The 25,807-nt window shown below is 42.0% G+C and overlaps 1 long non-coding RNA gene across 1 annotated transcript in view; it reads left to right on the top strand.

The window, feature by feature from the left end:
- The first annotated feature begins 1,684 nt into the window (after window positions 1–1,684).
- The window catches only part of LOC115080983, a 34,494-nt gene continuing 10,371 nt past the window's right edge, over window positions 1,685–25,807 (top strand). Inside the window, exons 1-2 of the long non-coding RNA XR_003853710.1 lie at window positions 1,685–1,781; window positions 21,329–21,631. This is a non-coding gene — a long non-coding RNA (uncharacterized LOC115080983). The remainder of the gene's footprint in view (window positions 1,782–21,328; window positions 21,632–25,807) is intronic.

Raw genomic sequence — 25,807 nt, 5'->3', positions numbered from 1 at the left:
TGTTACATGAAATAATGTTGTTAACTGGGCCAGAAGCTGAACGCACGGTAGTAGAGCTGACTGTTCTCCCTAATGAAGCAGCTGGTCCTGTAGCTGAACAACAGGGGCACGGTTTGCCTGGTGGTAATAGGCTGGGAATACATGAACATTTCCACCATCCTGGCTTTGGAGTAGAACAGTTTAAACACTCTTGGTAGACAGAGACATTTCTCTTATTGCAGTTACTGCATGTCCAGTGTTCCTGACCAGCAAGTTGACAGGCTAGGCAGTTCTGATAGCTTGGGTAATTCAAGGTCTGACAGGAATTGCAGGTATAAAACTTTGAAGAAGGAGGCATCTTGTAATAGTGAAAAAGTTGACTCACCGGTTTAGCACACAGACCTATCTCTTCCCCTGGAAATTTGGTGGCTTCGGCATACTGTTACGCTTGGGCTCCAGTCAGGAGTCGTGAACACCACCCAGCAGGGTGGCTCCAGGTGGAGAGAGACAGGAAGCTAGAAACAGTGTCTGGTTCCAGGCTGGGTCAGGGCAGGCAGCAAGTAGCAGTGTCTGGGTTCAGGCTGGGTCAGGGCAGGCGGCAAGTAGCAGTGTCTGGGTTCAGGCTGGGTCAGGGCAGGCGGCAAGTAGCAGTGTCTGGGTCTAGGCTGGGTCAGGGCAGGCGGCAAGTAGCAGTGTCTGGGTTCAGGCTGGGTCAGGGCAAGGCAGGTCAGAAGGCCCGTAGGCCACACACACACAGAAGGCCCGTAGGCCACACACAGTAAGCAAGGCAAGGCAGAGAAGGCCCGTAGGCCACACACACACAGAAGGCCCGTAGGCCACACACCGTAAGCAGGGCAAGGCAGGTCAGAAGGCCCGTAGGCCACACACACACAGAAGGCCCGTAGGCCACACACCGTAAGCAGGACAAGGCAGGTCAGAAGGCCCGTAGGCCACACACACACAGAAGGCCCGTAGGCCACACACCGTAAGCAGGGCAAGGCAGGTCAGAAGGCCTGTAGGCCACACACACACAGAAGGCCCGTAGGCCACACACCGTAAGCAGGGCAAGGCAGGTCAGAAGGCCCGTAGGCCACACACACACAGAAGGCCTGTAGGCCACACAAGGCAAGGCAAGACAAGGCAAGGAATAAGGCCCGAAGGCTGCGCAAGGCAAGGCAAGGCAAGGAATAAGGCCCGAAGGCCGCGCCAGGCAAGGGAAGGTCCAGGGACCAAATGCACAGCAAGCAAGGAAGGCTAGAGCAGGGAGCCCAGGCGAGCTCGATGCCGAAGCACTGAGGGAACTGTCAGGCAGGGTTATAAGGGACAGCCCAGAACATAGAGAGGAGAAGGGAGATGGACTGGGCCTGTCAGGAGATCCAGCTCTAGAGGGACCCCTGGTGGTGAGGCGGTTGCACAGCAGCCATAGCCGTAACACTGAGAAGTTTAATTATATTTTCATCCATGTCTGGTCTTTCAGTGCTACCTTGTATTTTTTTTTTTTATTTCATTCAGAACTTTGTTTAATGTTCAACTTTTCTTTCAAAACCGTAGGATGCAAAGATCATGGTTCTTGACATTTTTGCTAACAGTCTAATCTTTGACATGTCAGTTTTTCTCCCTCCATTCACACACCTTTAATTTACTGACACATGACTCTGCTTGTTGTAACATCTGTATATTACAGGATGCGATATTTGCTATAATCTATAACAGATGTGCACAAGGATGTTGGCAAAAGTCAGAGTCAATTTAAGCAATGAAAATGTAGAGTATAAAAGAGAAGACAAATAGCAGACTGACAGGTAAGTTCTGGTTCAACAGGGTTCAACACTAATATTACACCTAAAGCATACATAAGTGAGGTCAGAGTCAACAGCTAAGAGTGAAACAAAATATGACCCAAAAAAATTAAACCCAGATTGCAGTCTTCAAAAAACATATGGAAGATAATTATGGGGGTTTTTTAATGTGTTGTTTGTCACATTTTTTATTGATTTATCTACATTTTTTTATAAGACCAGAGAGTTGGCTTTGTTCATTGCTGATATTTAAGCAGTTTATAATTTTTTGATGATGTCTTTGGCTAATATAGAAATTTTGAATTATAACCTTAAAGATACTTAAAACAAGTATCTTTAATCATGCATATGCCTTTCAAAGAGTGACACCCCCTCCCCCCACACACACTGTTTCACATTGGATTGGTAAGGGTATCCTGCCGCACCCGCAGGAGTGATTTTTCTACCCTTCTAATACAATGTAAACAACAATGGGTTTTTTAATTGGGCTCACTAGGCCAGGGTGACTTGAACCAGGAAATCAAGTGATTGACCTTTCTCTGATCAATCACCATTTTTTTGACTTATCATCTTTTCATCTTTTTATGATTTGAAATTTTGCAGTTTTCTGAAGTGTTTCCAGGTTGGCTGGCTTAAGGTAACATGTCCATCTTGTCTCTGAGTAGTTGTATATGGTCACATATTCATATTCATAAACTTTTGGGTCCCAGTGTTACTCTTTGATTGGTCCTTCAGTTTACTTTAATGTATGGGCACGTTCTCTTATTGGCCACCTTGATTTTTGGCATGGTGTTTCGATTTTATTATTTCTGTCACATCCATGCTGTCTCATTGAAAACACTGTTTCTTGTTGTAAGCATGGAGATTCATATGGTATGTGATTACCCTGATTTTTTATTGCTGATTGTAGCCCCTTTTGATCTGGGTTTAAATATTTTTAATTTTCCTTTCCAGCATGTATGAAGAAATCTTGTTTGTTCTGTCCCTCCTGATGCAGCTTCAGTGAAACACTGTGCATGTTGGGGGACTGATCAGTATTGATTTGACTGTACTTTGTGTGACTTCTAAGCTATTGGGAATTCTATTAAATACCCTTTTAAAGACAAATTACTGTATTCTCTTTGAATTTAAAAAAATAAAATGCACACAGATCAGGAAGAACATTGCAGTACATTTGCTATTGCCTGTTTGTTTTTGGTATACTTTTGCTTCTCTCCATTTGGCGGTATATTAAAATCTTAAATACATTCTTATATATTGGTTAGAATCTATGATACCTTGAGAATCACATATGGGACTGACATATGTCATCCTGCTATGATTTCTAAAGGAGTGAGATGCCTATGATGTAGAAATACAGTAGACAGGGAGAAAATGTCCAATTATTGAGCATTGTGAAATATTGTAAAGGAAGAGTCTGTGGTTTGGAAATAAGTCCCTAAGAAAAAAAGACAAAGAAAAGGTATGATAGGCATAAAAGGAAAAGAACTAATAAAAGAGAGAATCAAGAATACCAACATAAAGCTGAAGACCAGCAAAGTGAAATGGTTAACAGGTGTGGTGACCCCCTAGGGTTGACCCTTTTTATTCTGGGGCGAAGTATACAAAACCATGGGGGAAATTTGCCCTCATATCTTGACTGGTTAACAAGTGTGTTAAATAGTTATCATGTGGTATCATGAATTGACCACTGGATGGCATTTTAGTGGAATGAGTCATGATATGAATTGTTTAAAGTGTTTTTGAAGGAAAAGTGTGTATGGTCCCTTAACGGTTTGGGGACTCTATTATGGTTGCTGAAAAACAGCGGGCAGTATATAAGGGGAAAGGTTTTGACAGGTTTTTGTCCTTTCCTCCCCTAACCTCTCCTATACAGTGGGTGTTAGGAACCTCCAGCTATGTAATCACCTGGAGTACCCCAGCCTGAAGACTGGGAGGCTTGGGAACCCTCCAAGGAGAGTTGGACCCTACAGAGGCGATCCCCTCAAGTGAAGAGGACTGAGGAAAGAAGAGATAGAGTGGAGTCCGTCCATGTTCATGGTTGGACCGGAGCTGTGGCAAAGAATGTATTCTTTCCTCCCAGTGGAATGGCTCATAAGGAGCTGTGCAGGAGTAGGGAGAGTTAACTAACTGGGGAACTGCCTTATAATATTCTCGATGAGTGGGATCCAGGGAACCTAGTAGTGATGGAAAGGAGTTGTTTCTTCCTCCCCAAGAGGAGCTTGCCATAGTGGTGAAGTGGAGAGGCCAATGGTCGGAATGGTGGAGTAGTATTGTCCTCCTCCTGAGGAGCTACCCAAAAGGTAAAGAGCAGGATGCCCAAGTAGGAAAGAATCTGAAGCAGAGTGGTGAGTTGTACTGAGGTATTGCCCCAAGAAGTCCTTGCTAATGCTATGTCCAGGGAAACCAGCATGGAAGGATGGAAATGTGGAAATTTGTATAAAAAGCTCCAAGACTGTTGTGGAGTGTGAGCAGTGTCTTGGGAAAAGTGATGGTGTATTTTACTGTCATGGAATTCTGTGTTATTTTGTTTGTGTGTTCCCTGAGTGAAAATTATGGTACATGGGTATGTTAAAGAAACCTGCTGCCCCAAACAGATGAAAGAAAGAAAAGGCAGTGAAGAGTATAACATGGTGACCCCTTGAGGTCAACAGTAATGGTAATATTCACTGTATGGAAGTCCATGATTTTTCTCTGACTTGTTCAGTATCTTTTGAAACACCTTCTCATCCATGTAGATAGTTCTTGGCTGGCTGGATATACCAGAAAATAAAGTTGCAAGATTTTTTTGGAATTTGATTCAGCTTGTCAGTGTCCATCATTGAGCCAGCCTGCTTTTATGGATGTAATCAGAAATCATGGAGGGGATTGAGGGGTAGTTCTCTCTGTTCATACAGCTAAGAGCAAAAGAGTGGTGTGTGGAGCATGCTGTCCCCATCAGTTCAACTTCACCAACTGATTGATCAACTTTGAAGAACCCACACAAAAGATGGAAGGGGTGACCCTTAAACAATAGGGAGTTTCCCCCCATTATTTTACAGTGGCAAAGATTGAGTAAGTCAGTGATTTAGGATCATTTAAAGCTGTTTCTTTCTATGGCTGTAAAAAGTTAATTTCAGTGATACATGATATCATGAAACTGTTGCTTACAATGGTTTTTGTTAATGCCCAGTTATAGAAGAGAGCAAATGCTCTTTTGAAAGACTAAGGGCAATCAACTTTTTTATTATGGGTATGGCTTCTACTTTCCCTTTGAAGAGTTAATAAGTGGGGGAGAGAAAGAGACCTTGGTGCCTTGCAACTGCAAATAAAGAAGTATGTGATCCTGTTGCCTTGAAGCCAGTGCTGTGCCACTTGCTAGACAACACTGACCTCATGAGAATTGTTCAGTAAGGGGGGAAGATATTATAATTTATTATAATTAACTTTTTTTAGACAGGATATAGGACACTGTGGAGATTCAAAATCATGACTAGCAGACTTTTCCCTCAAAGCTTAGTTAAGCGATACATTGTCTATTCATTCCTGTAGACAATAACAGGTATGTGACTGAGTACTAATGGGACTTCTTAACCAATCAGAGCTGTCTCTTGGAAATCGGGGAATACAAGAGTTTTGTTTTTGTTTCAGGTCAGAGAGAAGCATAAAGCGATAGAGAGAAGTAAGTCCAGCCTGCTTTTGGCTGCTGAGAACAAAAGAAAAAAATGGGAAAATAAGTTTCTTGTAGCTGGGAGTTGTTTTTTTTTTTTAGTTAGCTGCCCTGACAAGAAATCACTTATCCAGTAAGCTAAAGCAGTTAGTCTTCTGCTATTTTGTAGATAAGGTAAGCAAGGTGAATTTTTTAAAAATTATCTTGGGTTTGTCTTATTTTTAGCTAGGTGAATAGTATTAGAATAGTGCCTGTGTTTTATGAGTATTAGGATAGCTTAGTTTTAGGGAATAATCAGAAAATTTGCCATGATTTCATTCAGAGTGGAGCGGGAATTTAAATTTTATTTTGGTAAAGTTTTGGTGAGATTTCATCCATGAGGCAAAGTGATTGCATGCTCCACATGGAGTGCTAGAATTCTTCACAAATTCCCCTAACATCCTGCAACTAAATTATCATCTAACTGGAGCAATTGGACTGCAGATAAATTCTAAATTTGTCAGTCATGTGAGGCTGAACTAAAAAATCATATGCTAATATTCTGACCATAATTTAGAAGGGGATTTTAGAGACTAATTTTTTAATTTGCTTGAAATAAGAAATGAGAAAAAATGGTGGAGTTTGTGGTTTAAGTTACAAAAAGCTATTTTTTTTCTATCTTTTCCATTGCTAATAAATTATTCTTTATTCTAATGCCATGGATTTCTGTCTCCTACTGTGTATTCTAAATTTTTTATGTAAATGTGCATGCACTGATTTTGCTTATATTACTTGTAATAGCAATATTTTGTTTAATTTGTTTTCCACTCCAGCCTCTACTCCCCATCCTTGGGAGAATGTTTAGCTGTGTTGGTATGTTACACATGCCTATTCTATATCACATAGCTGAAAGGTGGAATTATATATGCAGCCCCTCCACTAGGTGAGGATTTACAATTGCCTAGAGATCTAGAAGAAGAAAGAGAAAGAAAGGATTATGATTGGCAAAAAAAAAATGAGTAAGGGAGTATGTGTTAGTCCACCAAATATAAAATGAATTAAAACAAAATAGCTGGATAGAGACAGGGGCGTAGGGTGACTGCTGAACTTGGTGGTGCAGCAGAAAATTTGCTGCTGCCATGTGCTCTACTCTTCTACATTACCCTGTAAGCAAAAATGTATTTGATGGAAAAAGTCTATCAATTTTATTCTCACAGAAACCCAATCCTTAGATGGAAAATTAGCTAAGTCTATTCCTTAAAATAGTGTGTGCCTGTCCCATGGTATTCAAAACTTGTGGGGCTAGCACATCCTCCATGCTGATCGTTGATGCATGAGATCAGCATAAAGCACATACTGGTCATATGTGGTTTGAATACTAGATTGGCAGGCACACTTAGAGGAGCAGGAGAATGGGCTCTTACCTCTTCGTTGCTGGCGTCCTCCCAGGCCTGCTCCTCTTCTCCGCTGCTGGCGGAATGGGTTCCACCGGCGTTCTCCTGGACTTCTTCTTTCTTCAACCCCTGGTGGGATGGGATCCGCCGGTAGCCTTATTTTATTTATTTATTTATTTATTTATTTATTTAACCGCTTTTTTTATACCGACATTAAAATACACATCATATCGGTTTATATTTTAACAAAAAAGGTGGAAAAGTACAACGAACAGGGAATGGGGAAAACAGGCAACTAACAACAAAGATGTAGGAGGCTTGGAAACAGCGAGCTTAGCAAACTGAAACTAGTAAGGCGAGGAAAGGATAGAGAAGATGGAACTAAATTTACAAATATACAAAATTTACAAGGTTGTATGTTTCATGGGCCTTGCGGGCCTACTCCTCTTTATGGGCACCGGTAAGATGGGTTCCACCGGTGGCCTTTCAGACCTCTTCTTTCTTCAGCTGCCGGTGGGTTGGAGTCCGGTGGCGGACTCCTGATCCTGCTCTTGTTCTCTGATGCCGCTCCCCTGCATGTGCACGGTGCGGCTCTGCAACAGGGCCTCTCTTGTTAGGCCGCCAGGTGGAACATGGCACATCTCATTTTAAAGTTGGTACTGCCTGTGCACCACTGAGCACTATGGATGCTATCTATGCCCATGGGTAGAGATGATGTCTTTATAAGGACAATGAATATTTAAAGATTCATGTTTTCTGCACTATAAAGGTCCCTTCCTCATACAATATCCCACCCAACTTCTCTCTCCCCATAAAAATCAATGTGATCTTTATTCATTAGTCATGCTGAAGTCCATATTCAAAAGATTTATCTGGCTATCTTTGGGAGTTAGTCAAACAAATTTCACTGTTTCAATTCCTAATGTCCTACCCTATTAACTGGCTAAATATTGTCCAGGAAAACCATCAACTGCAATGATAGATGAAAATGTATCTTTTGAGATCAGGCTGCATATCATTTGGAACATCAGCCTTGTTTCTCCTGATGGTGCTCTGGTAGGTCAGATAGTCACTTAAAAGTTATTACCCTCAATATCCATTTGTACTCGGACCAAATAGGTTTTTCTACAAAATGGCTATACAACCATTCTGTTCATCTCTAACTTGTTTGTCAAATAGATATCCTCATTCAGGGGTTATGATTTTGTGCCATCAGATCTTGATGCCATATTTTGAGGGTTTGCTGGGTATATGCAATTTAAAGAGAGCAATGTCTGAAAGCTACCAGTTGCTTGTCTACAGTCAGGGAATTCCTCCACAAAGTGTTCACACACCAAGGAGGCAGGAAACTTCTCCACCGCTTTCCTTTCTTCCCAAGTATGCATGAAAACAGACACCCTTGCCTGGAAACCACAACTCTTGTAGGGTTTTGTGTCTTCCATGGAACAACCCACTCAAAGTAAGGAGGTCTATATATGGCTGCAGTTCATTAGCATCTAGCTGCTTCATGTTTTCAAGCTATCAAGATGACTTTTGTTCCATTCTTTGAACTTGTGCTCTGTCTCCATTTGTTTCTCTCATACTTATTGACAACATATTGTCAAGTACAAATAGGATAAAAGTTTCTGAAATATTGTCCCTCTGGCTTGCTCTTGTTCTTGCACAATGTCTTTGGCTGAGAGTTCGCTACATATCTACGGTGGAGCTTTTTGCCACAATCTGCCATTTCTGCCTTTCATGGCGGCAGCATCTGGGATGTTCTTAGGGATGGTAGCTGTGATTCCCTGAACTGTGATGCTCTAGGTCTGCCTCTACTATACTGGCAATAGGATGCTGCTCTTCCCTGTATCACTGGAGGACTTGGCACCTTGGTTTCTGGAACCAGCTCCTCCCCATCACTGCTGGATGAACTTCCATGGGAAATGTGATCTTCGGGTTCAGAGCAATCATCACACCCTGGAAGAAAGTTTGAATCATAAAAATTAGAATATCCCTCAAATGATGATAAATCACTGCCATCATTCATTGAAATATTCTGATCATTTCTTCAGACATGCAGTTCCACTTCCTTGGCTCTCTGGAATGCAGAAAAAAATAACATAATTGCATAATGAAATGTTAGAAAGAAGACACCATACCTCCCAGCCCATGAAAAACTCCAGGCATGACACAGCTTTGCCAAGCCAGCAATAGGACAGAATTCCTAGCCACTTCCTGAAAAGTACAGGCGGAAACAGACTACACCACTATCCCCCTTCAACCAATGGCAGAGAAGCAATCAAATACTTACTGTTTAAGCAAAGTCAATTGTGTCTAAGATCTGTATTCTTTCTGAATAGATTCCTCCTTCTTTCTTTCTTGCTTCTTCTTCCTTGCATGTAATAACAGGGCTAAGAAGCTCATATTTGTATGAAAGAGGAAATATTAATAATGCATGTGACCTTTCTTTAGACGTCAAAGAGGAGGTGACTCAAGAAGGTCATCATGAGGCTATTGTTGATATTTTCCAAGGTGTTCAAACTCTGAGGAAAAATGATGAAAATTTCTAAGGGAAGAGGTGACATGGGGTTCATATGAGATTACTAGCTGATTAGAGGTAAAAAAGCAAGGTTTTGTTTCCTCTAAATGGTACTTTGCTTCTAATGACAGAATAATAAAACTGGGGTTATGGTGAACTTTGAACATACCTTGACCTAAAGGTTACCCACAAAAAATGAAATGAAACTATTGTGATCCTGCCTGTTATGCAGTGTCCCAACCACCAGAGTTCCCCATGAAGCTACATCTACTCTCGCTCCAGTCATAGCCTCTGTGCTCACGTGCCTCAGCAGTGCTCTACCTATTTAACCCTGCCTTTGGCTAAGCTCAGTGCCTTATCATTGAGTCTCCTTGGCTCTCTGCTTGGCCCTGTCCTGCCTTGGACTACTTGCTGGCTTCTGGGCCTTCCAGCCTTGCTTTGCTCTTTGGCCTTTCTCAGGCCTTCTGCCCTGGCCTTGCTCTGTGGCCTTTTAGGCTTTCTGCTCTAGCCCTGCCTTGCGACCTTCGCAGGCCTGCTTTGTAACCTGTTGCCATTGGGCTTTTGTGTTCCTTGTTCTGTATAGTCCTCTCCTTGTCTTGTCCTGTCCTGTTCTGTCTGTTCCATTCTGTTCCAGTCTGACCCACACTCTGATCCAGTGTTCCAGTCTTACCTGCACCCTGTTCCAGACTCCAGTCCTGTACCGCCTCCAGTCCTGCACTGTCTTAGACTCCGGCCTCGCCTCGCCTTGCCTCAGACTCCAAGTTCCAGCTTGTACTTGAACTCCAGCCACAGTCTAAGTCCTGCTGGCCGCCAGAACCCAAGGGCCCAACTTGCGGGGGAGGAGGCTGGTATAGGCTGAAGATCCTCCAGCTCTGTCAGTGTCTGTCCTGAAGTCTTGGATTGCCCCTGTGGGGGGTCCACCAGCCCTAGACTGGACCTCAGCCGTAAGAGAAACAAAACAAAAAAAAAACCTCTATCAATGAAACGAAATGAAAAAAAAAAAAAAGCCCTGCACATCACTAGTATCCGAGAAGGAGAGGGATTTAACTACTGTGGTGCCATGTTTTGACAAATGTAATTCTTTCATCTGAAATAATCCCCAGAATTTACTTACATTTATATTTTAGATGTTACAGTCTGAACTAGAAATAAAATATCCTCTAACTTTTTAACAAAACTAATTCCCCACTAATGCTACTTAATGTACAGTGATTGTCGGACGCCAGTTCAGTGAGCATACCTTTTGATTTCTTCTCACAAGAAGATGACTTTTTAAGCTAGCATGCAACATGGCAAATCCGGGATTTGGAAATTAAGTATGTTTTTATGGTGTCAAGAGTAGCTGGGGTTTCTTTTTTTATTCTTTCATAATAAAATGCTCCAAAAATAAGATACCCTAATATATTTTATAAACATTTGAAGGATGGTAGCCAAGAGCTTTTTCATTACTTGCCATTATTTCCACTGTTCTGTGTACCATGGTCAGCTAGCACAGATGTTATGTAGCAAAGTGCAGGAGGTCAGCAGAGCAGAATGGAAGAGGTTACTCACTCGAAGTGTAGAAGCAGGTATGCTAAGGTGAGCAAGGTAGTGGCCCGAGGCACTGGGTACACCGGAGGTTCCGGCAGCAAGATGGTAGCAAATGAGTAGCATACTCACAAGGCTGAACAAGGCTGTCCCAATATGAGTAGATGGATTCTCCAAGCAGGAAGGCCCTCCAAGGAGCGGATAGCCAGAATGCGACAAGGCCCCTGAGGAGCGGGTACCTAAGGCGTTCAAGACCCAGAGTGCAGGAACGAGTTCAGAGTAGCGAATAGCAAAGCGTCTCCAAGAGGAGTGGAATTCAGCAGGAAGGAAGTCCTTGCTAACTCATAGGAAGCAAAGTCCAAATAGCTTAAATACACTGGCGGGTGATGTCATGCGGAAGGGATGCCCACCGAGGTTCCTGCCATGATGTGTTTAAGAGAGGGCCTGGCACACTCGAGAGCCCTAGGTAATCCCTGATTCAAGATGGCAGACAGGATCGCCCATGCCGTCCCAGGAACGCCGGGGAAGGTGGTGTTTGCAGGCGAAGACTGCCAATCTTCCAAGAATCGCTGGAGCAGGGAAAAAAGAGGTAAGCATCAGAGGTCGCAACAGTCTCTTCAATATTTTAGATTTAGCAAAGCAAAGGGGCATCTTAGATCTTTTGCTTTCTTTAGACACAGACAAAGCGTTCGATAGAGTGTTCTGGCCACAGCGGCGGATTCACAATGTCGGACCGGCCCAGGTATTCGCTGCCCAGGCCACGCACAGCAGACCACGTGACTGGAGCGATCGGCCCACCGGGGGATGCCTGATCCACCGATAGGCCAATCCGCCCCTGCCTGGCATTTATGTTTGAGGTTTTGGCTCGCGTGGGCATCCTGAAGCAGTTTTTAGTGTGGGTTTTGGCAATGTATGTATGACCCAGGGCACGTTTGTTGGTGAACGGTCAGCTTTCTCCTTTTTCCATGATTGCCAGAGGCACTCAGGGCTATCCCTTATCTTCCCTATTATTTAATTTGGTCATAGAGCTCCTGACCAGCATCCTAAAATTACGAGGATGAGACGACAGTCAGGAACATGTAATCTCCTTATAAGCTGACAATATTCTTTTATATTTCACCAACCCTCGAGTGTCAGAACCTGTGCTGATTGATCTTCTCCAACTTTTTGGGGAACTTTCAGGTTATAAAATCAACTTTGACAAATCTGAGCCTTTTTTCTTACCAGCCGCATACCCCTCCCAGACTGTCTTTCTGTTTTCCTTTTGGTCACGGATGGTTTTAAACATTTGGGGATTTTTTATTACTAACAACTTCAAATCCCAGTGTATAATGCAAATTATAGCCCTGTGATAACCCATATAAAAAAGCATATGCTTGCATGGGACTGTATCTCTTTTTCCTGGGTGGGCAGGATAAGCCTTCTTAAAATGAATATTTTGCCGAAGCTGCTATACTTATTTCAGATCTTCCCTGCCCAGTCCCAGCTAAGCTTTTTGCTGAGCTGCATTTATTTGTTGAGTTTTATATACCGTCATTCGGTAGAGCCATCATAACAGTTTACAAAAAAATATACATTTTTCTTAGCAGTTGTGTAACAGAAAAAAAAATGTGAATGTTATACATTTTCTTAGCAGTTGTGCAACAATAAAAAACAATTTGAACAATATCAGAAATAAGCATATCAAGTCCAGAGAGCATTATTAGGTTGGAAGAGGAGGGTAAGCAGTTCAGGGTGAAGAGAATGTATTAAGAGGTTTATAACTGAGAGTTCAATTGAGAGTTGGAATGATCAGACGTCTGAGGGTCAGTGTAGCTGCATAAACTGATGGCTCAATTTATCTTCAAGCTACAGGTCCTGAAGCAACTAAGACCGCTCTTACACTTCCAGGATTTCCGTTCTGTGCTTCAAGCAATACTGTTTTCAAAGATCGACTATTGTAACGCTCTACTACTCGGTCTCCCCGCTTCTTCGACCAAACCTCTACAGATGCTGCAAAACGCAGCGGCCAGGATCCTTACAAACACACGGCGCAAGGACCATATCACTCCAATCCTAAAAATCTTACACTGGCTTCCCATTCAATATAGAATACTTTTCAAAGCTCTCACTATCATCCACAAATCTGTCTACCAACAATCCACTCTCCAACTCACCTTCCCTCTTGAACTACATACTTCCGCAAGGCCAATAAGAACTGCCTACAAAAGTTTGCTTAAGGCCCCTCCCAACAAATCATCAGTCCACAACTCTATTCACAAGTGAGCACTTTCGACAGCAGGTCCGCTACATTGGAATTCGCTTCCTCAAGACTTACGCCAGGAACAATGCCATCTAACATTCAGAAAAAAACTTAAAACCTGGCTGTTCGCACAAGCCTACCGTTGAAGGAACCCCTTTCGACCAACACTGTCTCTCACCCTTCAACCTCTCCCTTATCCCTCCCCCCTACTCACCTCCCCTCCACTCCTCCCACCGGACATACCATGTTAATAACCGCTGAGGATAAATCTCTGTTTATGTATTACTAATTTATTGTTTTTTGTTGATTATATTTATCACTCCTTATTGTTATAGTTTAATTCTGCCCTATCTTCCATCTTCCATGTTTTACGCTCCCTGTTTTAATGTAACTTTTCATTTCTACCTAGATGTTAATTGGTTTCCCCCTGTTCTATTGTAAACCGGTACGATAAGACCTGGTCTTGAGTATCGGTATAGTAAAAGAAGTTAAATGAATAAATAAATAAATAAATAAATAAATCTGGGAAAAATGTTAGGCCTGGGTGAAACTCGGGCAGCTATGGTTGCCTAAGGTGCAGGGATGCATGGCCCTCCTAATCTGGGGCTCTATTACTGGGCTTGCAGTTTAGTTTGTTTACATGACTGGCTTCATGGGGTTGCTGCCCAGTGGTTGACTCTGTAGAAATTTCAGGCTGCCCTTTCTTCCCCCTGGGTCCTCCGTGACTAGAAGGATCTGTCGATTAAGTCCGATAATAGCCCATACTCTGTCTGTCTTGGTACAAGTTAACAAATTTCTGGGGCTGGATGTGGGTAAACTCTCTCCCATAGCACCTCTGCATGAAAATCCCCTTCTGTCCGGATCTACTTTTTCTCTAGTTTATAGAAACTGGAGAGACAAGGGTTTGATTTTTATTTCTCAGTTTTGGGAGGACGAGACTTTTTTTGGACTTTTCTGATTTACTGGAGGAATTTGATTTGTCTCCAAATTCTGAAGCCACTTTTCTCCATTTAAAGGACGTTCTAGCTCATCACTTTCCAGTGGCTGACCCCTTGAGGCCTCTCAAGAGTGTGGAGCTTTATCTGATTGACCCTGGGGCTAAACGTAAGGGGATAACCATGGTTTATAAGAGTCTTTTGAGGGATTAATATGGTTCCTTTACAACCCCTAATTTGATTGCACAGGGGAACTTGGATTTGGGTCTGAATCTGGGTCCGCAAGCTTGGAAAAGTATTACTATTTGTGCTCGTCATACGGAACTCATGTTAAGTAGCTCCACGGAATGATTCGTACACCTGTATATTGCTCTAAGTTTCATTCTGATGTGAGTTCTGACTGTTGGAGGGGCTGTGGCCAAATGAGTACATACAGGCATATGTGGTAGTTTTGTCCATCTGTCCAGCAGTTTTGGTCACAGGTGACCCAGGAGATTTCTGACATTCTAGATATTCCAGTTTATATTGCACCTCTGCTGGGTTTGCTGGGTAGATGGATTGGGTCGCTTTTTCCTCAGAAAGTTAAAAAATTGGTTAGACAATTGTTACTCGCAGCTCGTTTTACAATTACAACTTTTTAGAAATATCACCCTAATATGAGCCATATTAGGGTGATATTTCTAAAAAGTTGTAAGTTGTAAGTTGGAAAATGCAAGAGCATGATGTGTCTGATTTGGAAAAGCTTTGTTTTGATTTGGTTGGGGAATCAGTCAAGTATAAACAAGTGTGGGAGGTATATCATCGACATTATGGTCATAATGTATCCTGTGCTTTGTAACCCATAGTATTGTATTCAAACATTATTGTCTTGTAATGATCTGCCTATTCATTATTGAGTTTCTGTGAGGGCTGTGCTCAATTTCTTTCTGATTTAAGATATAAGACATAAAAAAGAAAAAAACTTCTTTTCGATAAATAGTTATTTTTAAAAAAATCCTTTTTCCTCCCTTTTCTCCAATTTCACCATCACCTTAATGAAATGATGATAGTGAGCAATGCAGTAAGTGTGTGCACGTTTCATGAGTTTTGCCCAAGAAATCAGAGTGCCATTAACATGGAAGGGCTTATTATAGTATGGTAACTCCACTTCCCACAGAATAATTCAACAGACACATACAAATATTATCTGGTTTTTATTTACAATCCAATAACTCTTACATTCATAAAAGGTGTACAGGTCAGTCATTACTTTATTTGCATCAGAATTAATTTTTTTTTTTTTTAAAAAGGGGCGGATTTTAAAAGCCCTGCTCGCGTAAATCCGCCAGGATTTACGCGAGCAGGGCCTTGCGCGCCGGTGCGCCTATTTTCCATAGGCCTGCCGGCATGCGCAGAGCCCCCGGGACTCGCGTAAGTCCCGGGGTTTTTTGTCGGGGGCGTGTCGTGGGCGGGGCCGACCGACGCGGCATTTTGGGGCGGGACGCGGTGTTTCGGGGGCGGGCCTGGGGGCATGGTTTTGGCCCAGGGCGGTCCGGGGGCGTGGCCGCGCCCTCCGGAACCGCCCCAGGGTTGCGTCTCGGCGCGCCAGCAGCCCGCTGGCACGCGTGGATTTACTTCTCCCTCTGGGAGGCGTAATTCCGTGGACAAAGGTAGGGGGGGGTTAGATAGGGCCGGGGGGGTGGGTTAGGTAGAGGAAGGGAGGGGAAGGTGAGGGGAGGGCGAAAGAGAGTTCCCTCCGAGGCCGCTCCGATTTCGGAGCGGCCTCGGAGGGAACGGAGGCAGGCTGCGCGGCTCGGTGCGCGCCGGCTGCCCAAAATCGGCAGCCTTGCGCGCGCCGATCCTGGATTTTAGAAGATACGCGCGGCTACGCGCGTATCTACTAAAATCCAGCGTACATTTGTTTGCGACTGGTGCACCAACAAAAGTACGCGAACGCGCATTTTTTAAAAATCTACCCCAAAGCTTTTCTATACCGTCATTCGTAGTCACATCACAATGGTGTACAATATGTTTAAGTCTATTTGACAATCACATATTCAAATACAATAAAATAATCTTAAAACTAAACAATACAAAATAACAAAACAATTAAAACTTATTAAACTACTCTAAAAAACTAAAATAACCATAAAATGAAACTTAAAACATATTAATGATGACTCTAACAGTTGCCTGCAAAAGCTCGCTCAAAAAGGCATGTTTTTAGTCCTTTTTTAAAACTCCTGAAATCTGATTCAAGACGTAACTGTTGGTAACGTGTTCCATATGCATGGGCCTGCAACAGAAATAACCCTTTCCTGTACTGAAATCAAATGAGCAGTATTCACTGATGGAACAACAAGCAAACCCTTGTTGGCGGATCTTAAAGATCTTTGAGGTGTATGCACTTGAATAGAAAAATTTAACCAGTCAGATTTATGGGCATATATTGTCTTGTAAATAATACAACATACGTTATAGAGAATTCTTTGAGTAATAGGCAACCAGTGCAAACTAATTAAAATTGGTGTAATATGATCACGCCTGTTACAATTTGTTAAAACCCATGCTGCTGCGTTTTGTAACACTTGTAATGGTCGTAAAGTTGATTGTGGCAGTCCCAGTAAAAGAGAATTACAATAATCCAATGAGGTTAAGATAAGAGCCTGGAGAACTGAACGAAAATCATTAAAATCTAATAGTGGCTTCAAATGTCTTAGAACTAAAAGTTTATAATACCCATCTTTAAAATTTAGCTCACAATCAATAATTATCCCTAAGTCTCTGACAGCTTCTGCTAAGTCGATTTTAACATTATGTAAAATGAGGTAGACTTTTTTACCATCAGATCTATGTTTTCTTTCAAGAAGGATAATTTCAATTTTATCCATATTAATGGCAAGTTTCATGTATATCAACAGTTGTTTAATAGCAGACAGGTAAATGTTGATTTCTTGAAAGGTTTGTTCGATGGTGTCTACTATGGGTACCAGAATCTGAATATCGTCTGCATAGACGTAAAAATTCAGATTGAGGCCTGCTAGTAAATGACAAACTGGCAGGAGATAGATATTGAATAAGGTGGCAGATAAGGCCGAACCTTGTGGTACTCCAGTATTAAGTTCATATCTATCGGAAACAGACTTACCATTTTAACTTGAAAAGATCGATTTTGAAGAAAGGAAGACATCCATTTGAGTGTGTCTTTTGTTAAGCCAATTTCAACTAACCTAGTTCTTAAAATGTCATGATTGACAGTATCAAACACAGCCGATACATCAAGTAAAATGAGAAGATATCTCTGCCCGTTATCAAAACCTTTTAATACCGTATCCGTAAGAAATATTAGTAACATTTCCGTATTAAGATGCTGTCTGAAACCAAATTGATTTGGAAACAGAATATTATTATCTTCTATGTGTTCAATTAGCTGTTTATGGACAATTTTTTCCAATATTTTAGACATAAAAGACAGATTAGAAATAGGTCTATAATTGGATACAATATCAGCATCCAGATTGGATTTTTTAAAATGGGTTTTATGATTGCAGATTTAAGATTCTTAGGGATATGACCTTCTTTTAAAGATAAGTTAACAATCTCTGTTATGGTTGGAGCAATAATTGGAGCTAGAGGTTTTAAAACTGAGGGAGGAATTGGATCTAATGGGTGAATTGCAGGGTTTAAATTTTTTATAACATTTTCTATTTCGCATACGGAAACTTCCTCGAAAGAAGACCATTCTGGTACGTCTCTTTTTAACAATTTAGGCTCTTGGTTGTTGTTATTTGGTAAAGAGGTAAGAATCTTCTCTACCTTTTCTTTAAAAAATCCCGCAAAATCATTACATTTAGATTCAGTTAGAAGGGGTGCTACGATATTAGGGGCTTTAGTTAAATTCTTGACTAACGAAAACAATGCTCGGGGGTTGTTATTAAAATTTTGAAATTTATTTTTAAAATAGGCTTTTTTGTTTCGTTAACCAGATTCTTGTATTTATTGAGTTGGGATCTGTAGATGCCTAAAGTTGTATTATTTCTTTCTTTTCTCCATTTTTTTTCTAATTTCCTTAATAGAGTTTTTGCTTTGCGTATGGTATCGTTATACCATGGTTGAGAATGTTTAACTGATTTGGGTATTTTAGTTTTGAGAGGATTAATACGATCAGCGATTGCGTTTGTCATAGTAGACCAAGAAGTAAAAGCATTTTGAGAATTAGATAAATCGATAGCAGGTAATTGTTCTTCAAATTCCTTTACTAATCCATCAGTTTGAAATTTGGGGCGATAAGTAATCGGCTGTTTTACTTGAGAGATTGAAGCATTGATCAATCTACTTTGGATGGAACAATTAATCAGAAAATGATCAGACCAAGGGACTGGTACCTGAGAATAATCATGTGAATAGAGTTTAGTTGAGTTAATAAAAATTAAATCCAACGTGTGTCCGGCTTTATGGGTGGAACCTTTGATTAGTTGTTCATAACCAAGGCTAGCCATAAATTCTAAAAAGATGTAACAGGTATTATTTAAAGGTTTTTTGTCAACATGAATGTTGAAATCACCCAGAATTAAAGATAATATATCGGGTTGCAGGGTTATGGTAAGTAATTCAATCAAAGGTGAAATATTGTGATCAAGCAGACCTGGAGGACAGTATACTAAGACACAATTGCAATATAGCAGATTCAAAGATTATAACTTCATAAGGTTCATCAATATGTATCGGTTTTTGTTTTAACTTCAGTTGATTCTTGGTAATAAGCATAATTCCACCTCCCTTTCGTTTACTCCTTGGAAATGAGTGAGCAGTATACATATTATCAGAAAATTGGCAATCATTACAGTAGCTTTCCCATATGTAAAATATACGTACAGATAGACTATAATACAATATACTAGAAGAGTATATATGTATATACTAGAAAAAGAAAACTGTAACAGACAGCTGAATATCACTAAATGCTGACTGAAAAACAAAGTATCTCTGGGCAAGGTACATCATGTACTTAAGATGTTGGTTAAAGAGACGTAAGTTAATAAAGTGGCTAGTGTTCATGGCAAAATAAGTCCATAACTAGAGGAATAGTGCAAAATAAGGAAATACTAGACATGAAAATGTAACCCCTCTTGATTTTTAGAGTCCCTAACCCAGAGTTTACAGCAATGGCCAGGGCCCTTCTCACCAGTGGGAGGAAAGAAAAACCGTGCAGTAGACTGGGAGTGGTGTTCAAAAGAGAAAGGTTTACTGTAACTTAATATCCATGCAGGATGATACAAAATCTTCATCATGAACAAAAGAATAATAACTCCCAGTGTTACTGCCTCCCCATCAAGCTGCATGATGAGAAATGGCAACCTTTGAATCCACACTTTGCCATAATAAAAACAGAAACAACATCGCTCCAGCAGAAAGTCTCCCAAGATTCCTGAAGCTGAGGAAAGAGAGCAGGGACACTTTTCTTATTCAGCTTAGAAAATCTTTTTCCATTTCCTGGAACTTTTTGCCCCTCTCCTGAACACGTAAATTCTGGCCTGGAATTGTTCTACGCGCTTGCTGATAGGAATTGCGTCTACTGATTACATCCAAGGGTCTCAGGCTCAATTAGAATCCCATCTGTGCTTTTGAAATGGTGGATTTCTGCTGCCGCTCCATGTCCTCTATCATGTGAGGAAGCGTGCAATCCAGGGGTGGCCAACTCCAGTCCTCAAGAGCAACAGACAGGCCTGGTTTTCAGGAAACCCACAATAAATATGCATGAGACAGATCCGCATACAACAGAAAATGAAGTGCATGCAAATCTATCTCATGCATATTCATTGTGAATTTCCTGAAAACCTGGCTTGCCTGTGGCTCTTAAGGACTGAAGTTGGCTACTCCTGGGTTACATGCTTCCGCACATGATAGAGGATGTGGAGCAGCACGGAGGTGCCTGTGGAGGTGGTCTTGTAAATATATTTTCCTATCTGAGCTGTATATAAATCAGAACTGACTGGAACCACAGTTTAAGCATCATTGTGAAATTAGCAAACAGCCTGTGCACTGTAAGGAAGGCATCATGGGGGTCACAAATTCTGGAGGTATTCTGATGGTATATAGGGAAGACTGTGATCCCATCCCTTTCCACAGTGAAGTTTCCCTCAGGTCCACTTCACCATCAGATCAATCACTGACCACTAAGAACCCTGTAACCCAGATGGGATATTCCCCCAACTATCCATTTACACCTAATTTACATTATTTTTCTTGGGTCTGTGACTTTCTCTTTTTTTTTTTAAATATGCTTTGAATTGGTTAACCTTAGGTAAAGGCAGAATATACATTTTAAAAATTCAGGTGGGACAAAGTCTGTAGATACCCTTAATCCACAGGTTTTGCACAAGGTGTCAAAACATGCTTATTTTGAAATTTATTGTGGGTACAAAGTATCCATTGACTCACCATTTTTTTGTGGGGTTTTTTTGTGCGGATACCTTTTTTCATGGAAAATAATTTGCACGTACTGTTAAAAATGCAATCTGTGCATGTTATTTTCTGCCCCCATAAATAGCTCCTCTAACTGCATCCAAAAGGACATGTTGTGGGACAATAGTGTCCTTCTAACCAGATTAAGGGATGGCAATATTCAGGTGGCCAATTTATGTGGATAAATCTCTTTTTACCTGGGTAAGTAGTGTTGAAAAGAAATTCCGCCTCACAATCCTACAAGGCTACAGCTGGCTCTTTAATGAAAGAAAATCCTGTTTTACATAACTGAATAAACTGCTCATGAATAAAGTCTGTTGTAAAGATACACCTCTGCCCAAGAGTTTAGAAGATGGATATCTCGGTTCTCTCTGAGAAACATTTCTGCTTTCCCAGCCACAATTTGCATCCCCAAGCTGGTTTCTCAGAATAATTGGGTGGATCCACAGCCTGAATCAGGCTTGAATATGCCTTGTATTTGGTCCCACAGTGTTAATAGAATTTTAGCAATGAGTCTGACAAGCACATCATTTGTATCTCTGGTCTTAAAAATAAAGAAGATTGCTATGGATGAGGAATTTAGGAATCATATTTTTCAGGCATGTCACAAGAGATTTATGGCTTTTTGCCAGGTACATCAAAATTTGAGTTTTGAGATTTGAATACTGTCTTCTTTCTCCTTTTTTGGTTTTTTTTATATCTTTTGAAGGTATTCATGTTTTTTGTTTTCATCCATTTTTCTTTAAGAAACAGTAATAAAAAAAAGTGCAAGAAATGTAAATATAGTTGGACAAAAGCAAAGGAAGCCTAGGATCTGTAATCTACTTGTTCTGACGTGTGTTCTTTCTTTGTAACACCACAGGGCGCCGGGAACACACAGGGACAGATTTTGGAATAGGTAACATGGACAAATGCCCAGAGTGCCAAATTATGAAGGCATCTAAAAAGTGCTCTCTCTGATCTTCAAGAGACCTCTCCCCCCCTGCTTTCCTCTCGTCGGTCCTCTGCCTAAGGTTGCTGCAATCTCAAATCTGGCCCTGGGAGCACATTGTGCTCCAGTTGCAGGGAGAGAACAGGATTCGGTCATTGATGGAATCTTTCAGGGAAATCTGCCTGTTCTATCAATCAAAGTTGTAAAGTTCAGCCTGTGTTGAAAATATTAAAGGTAATATACTTACAATGTGCAATACTACAAAACTTATTTAGTTTAAAAAGAAAAGCCTATATGCACATTTTACATTCCATCAAACAAGGAAGACACCTTGTTATAGGACTGCATTACCTGTGTCAAAAACTTGACTTTCCCAGAAAGCTGCCTTTCTCTTTGTATGCTTTTTTTTTTTTTTTTTAGAAAACAATACCATGAATAATCCTTCAAAATGCATGCTGAAGATCTTCAGCCAAGCTGCCTTTTTTCTTCCCATGGCTGTATGAATGGACTTGATGAGTTTCAGGGCCCTTCCTTAATCCTCCAGATACTGTGCAAAAATACAGCTTTTTGTAGGCTGCCTGTCACCCGGGTAGTGATGGCTGTCAAACTGTCCTAGGGTGTGGTGCAACCAGACACACATTCTTCTTGCTTGAAACCTTTCGTGGGAACATATAAAAGGAAACATGGGGGGAGGGGGGGAAGAGAGTGAGTGTGTACAGAGGTAAGCATGCATGTCTAATTCTCTACATGCAATGAAAGTATTCTGCATTCTGTACAACTCCTGGAAAACTGAAGGTATGGACAGACATCCCCATGAGACAGCACATTAGTTCTTTCTTCTCTCTTCTCTACATCCATAATGACCACCACCTTACACCACCAATAATAATACTTTTCATTTCTTCTTCTTATATTCTTTTTTATGGCAATCATTTCATTCTATTATCTGAAAAATTAAAATTATGTTTTTATTTAAATATGTTTATTAAAATGTTCATTAAAATACATAAACAAAGAGTGAATGAACAAATTCCTGAAATGTGATAATTCCATACATACATGAAAACATATCGACATCTTAATACATATTATGTAATGTTGTAAATAATTCTTTAAAAGACCCTATCCCCTCCCACTCTCCATCCTGTCTCTATCTTTTTTGAGATATGGGTTCCAGAACTGAGCACAGTACTCCAGGTGAGGCCTTACCAAGGGCCTGTACAAGAGCATTATCACTTCCTTTTTCTTACTGGTTATTCCTCTCTCTATAGAGCCCAGCATTCTTCTGGCCTTAGCTATAGCCTTGTCCCATCACTTCACCATCTTCAGATCTCCAGGCACTATTACCCCAAGGTCCCTCTCCCATTCCATTCACATTAGTCTTTCATCCCCATCACATTCATTTCCTTCAGATTAACGCATCCCAGTTGCCTTACTCTGCACTTCTTGTATTGAATCCCAGTTGCCAAATCTTTGATTCATCTTCAAGCTTTCTTAAATCACTTTTTATTCTCTCTACTCCTTCAGGCATGTCCACTCTTAGTATCATCCGCAAATAGACAAACTTTACCATCTATCCTTTCTGCAATGTTGCTCACAAAGACACTGAACAGTACTGGTTCTAGAACCGATCTTTGTGGCACTCCACTTCAGAGCAGGTTCCATTTTCCATTACATACTGTCTCCTATCAATCATCCAGTTTGTAATACACTCTACCACCTTAGCACCCATGCCCAAGCTTCCTAGTGAATGCATGAGCCGACTATGTGGGACCACATCCAAAGCCTTGCTAAAATCCAAGTAAATCATATCGAGTGCTTTTCCTTGATTCAATTCTCTAATCACCCAATCAAAAAAATCAATCAGATTTGTCTGACAGGACCTTCCTGTTACATTCGGGCTCCTGAGGAAGGAGGAGTTAGCAATCGGTTATGATCGGGGCTCCTGCAGAAGGTGGAGTTAGCAATCTGTTATGTTCGGGCTCCTGTGGAAGGAGGAGTTAATGATCTGTTGTGTTCTACTCCTCAAGAGGGGAGGAGTTAGCAATCTGTTATGGAACTGCTCCTGTAGAGGGAGGAGTAGCAATCTGAAATGCTCAGTTCCTGTAGAGGAAGTAGTAAACAATTTGTTAAGGTATAGACTGCAGAGATAGCAATCTGTTATGAACTGTTGCTGAAGACTCCTGATGGGGAAGGAGTAGCAATCTGTTACCAGTGGAGTGCTTGGAGAGGGCACCCAGCTGTAGAGGAATGTAGATAAGTGAATCCTTGGGCCAATGGCAGATGACTGCTCCCCCAGGGGGAAATCCTGAGAGGGACCACCGGCTAGGCTTGGATATGGAGACAGACACAGATAATTGTTTTATTAGACAGGTTAGTAGTACCACCAGAGGTAGCAGTAGTGAGGTGATATGCCCGGCAGGGCTGAAGTCCTTCTGGAACTGGGACAGCGAATCCAGGGTAACTGAGCTGTAGAGAGACTATAGATAGTGAGTAGACAGGGTATGCTGTGTACATAGCCAGAACTGGATGACAAACTCACTTAAGGTCTTAAAGAAGCTCAGTAGCTGGAAAGGGTTAGGCTCTTGAGGAGCAAGTACCTAGTTCCAGGGAAAGCTCTGAGAGAGCGATGGTAACTTACAAATGTCTATATCTGCGATAGCTTCCAGGCAGTAGAGAATCTTCAGAGTGTTCAGGATCATGGGCCCTCGAGGATCGAGTACCAGTTCCTATCTGCAATCTGAAATAAAGAAAAGAGAGTGAGGCTCCCGAGGAGCGGGTACCCCTGGTAAGTCCGAGGAGGCAGAATAGCTTGGATGAATCCTTACTAACTCAATTTGTTAGCAAATACTGAGACTTTTTATATTGGAAGCGGATGACGTCATCCCAGGGAGACGCCCCTGAGGTTCGCGCCCATGCTGGTACATCAATGGGAGCGCGCGTGCGCGCCCTACATCATCAGGCAACATGGCGGATCTGCAGCATCATGCCGGTCTGGGGACACTGGAGGGAGACAGCAAGAAGAAGCCGTGGCAGCTAAGCGTCCATCAGACCTGGAGGAAGTCGCCACAGAGATAAAGAGGGCGGAGTGAGGGCATCGAGCAGAGATGGACGCAACAGTACCCCCTTCAAAGGGCGATCTCTTCGGGTACCAGGCTTAGGTTTCAAAGGATGCGTGTGGTGAAACTGATGAAGCATCTCTTTATCCAAGATATTGATCTGAGGCTCCCAAGAATTTTCTTCGGGGCCGAAGCCTTCCCATTTCAGAAGGTATTCAACAGACTTGCCTCTGTAGCGAACATCCAGAATCTCTTTGATCTTGATTTCTAAATCATCTTCTGCAAAGGTGACAGATGGATCTTGAGATTTGGAAGAATCTTTCAGAGTGTTATTGATGATATCAGCAGCAATGGGTATAGCTCCTGTGGATGTCACTGAGGAATTCAGTGGAAGTGGTGATGTTGAAGAATGTCCAAATTCCACTTCTAAAGATAACTCTCCAGTTGATAATGCTGGATGAGAGATGGTAGTATTTAGCAGCAATAGTTAATAGGGATGTGAATCATTTTTTGACGATTTAAAAAAATCATCAGATATTTTTTAAATCGTCAAAAATCGTTAGAGTCGCGATACAATACAAATTCCCCCGATTTATCGTCAAAAATCGTTAAATCGGGCACGGGAAATATTTGGGGGGAGGGTGGGAAAACCAGCACACCAAAACAACCCCTAAACCCACCCCGACCCTTTAAAACCAATCCCTTACCCTCCCGAACCCCCCCAAAATGTTAAAATACATTGTGGTCCAGTGGGGGGGTCCCGGCGTGATCTGCCGCTCTCGGGCCATCGGCGCCATTTTGGCTGCCATTAATATAAATGGCGCCGATGGCCCGATAAAAAAAAAGCCCACCCGACTCTTTAAACCTACCCCCTTAGCCTCTCCCACCCTCCCGACCCCCCCCCCCCTCAAAACCTTTTAAAATTACCTGGTGGTCCAGGGGGGGCGCGGGGAGCGATCTCCGCTCTTGGGCCATCGGCTGCCACTCATAAACATGGCACCGATGGCCCTTTGCCCTTACCATGTGACAGGGTATCTGTGCCATTGGCCGGCCCCTGTCACATGGTAGGAGCACTGGATGGCCGTATTGCCAATATTCAAAATGGCGCCGGCGCTACCTTTGCCCTCACTATGTCATAGAGGCCGACGGTCGGCCGACGGTCGGCCCCTGTGACATAGTGAGGGCAAAGGTAGCGCCGGCGCCATTTTGACTACTGGCAATACGGCCCGAGTGCAGGAGGTCGCTCCCGGACCCCTGCTGGACTTTTGGCAAGTCTTGTGGGGGTCAGGAGGCCCCCCCAAGCTGGCCAAAAGTCCCTGGGGGTCCAGCGGGGGTCTGGCAGCGATCTCCT

Source organism: Rhinatrema bivittatum, chromosome 1 (assembly GCF_901001135.1).
Source record: "Rhinatrema bivittatum chromosome 1, aRhiBiv1.1, whole genome shotgun sequence".
NCBI classification, from domain to species: domain Eukaryota; kingdom Metazoa; phylum Chordata; class Amphibia; order Gymnophiona; family Rhinatrematidae; genus Rhinatrema; species Rhinatrema bivittatum.
This window is presented reverse-complemented; position numbering and strand designations above follow the sequence as displayed.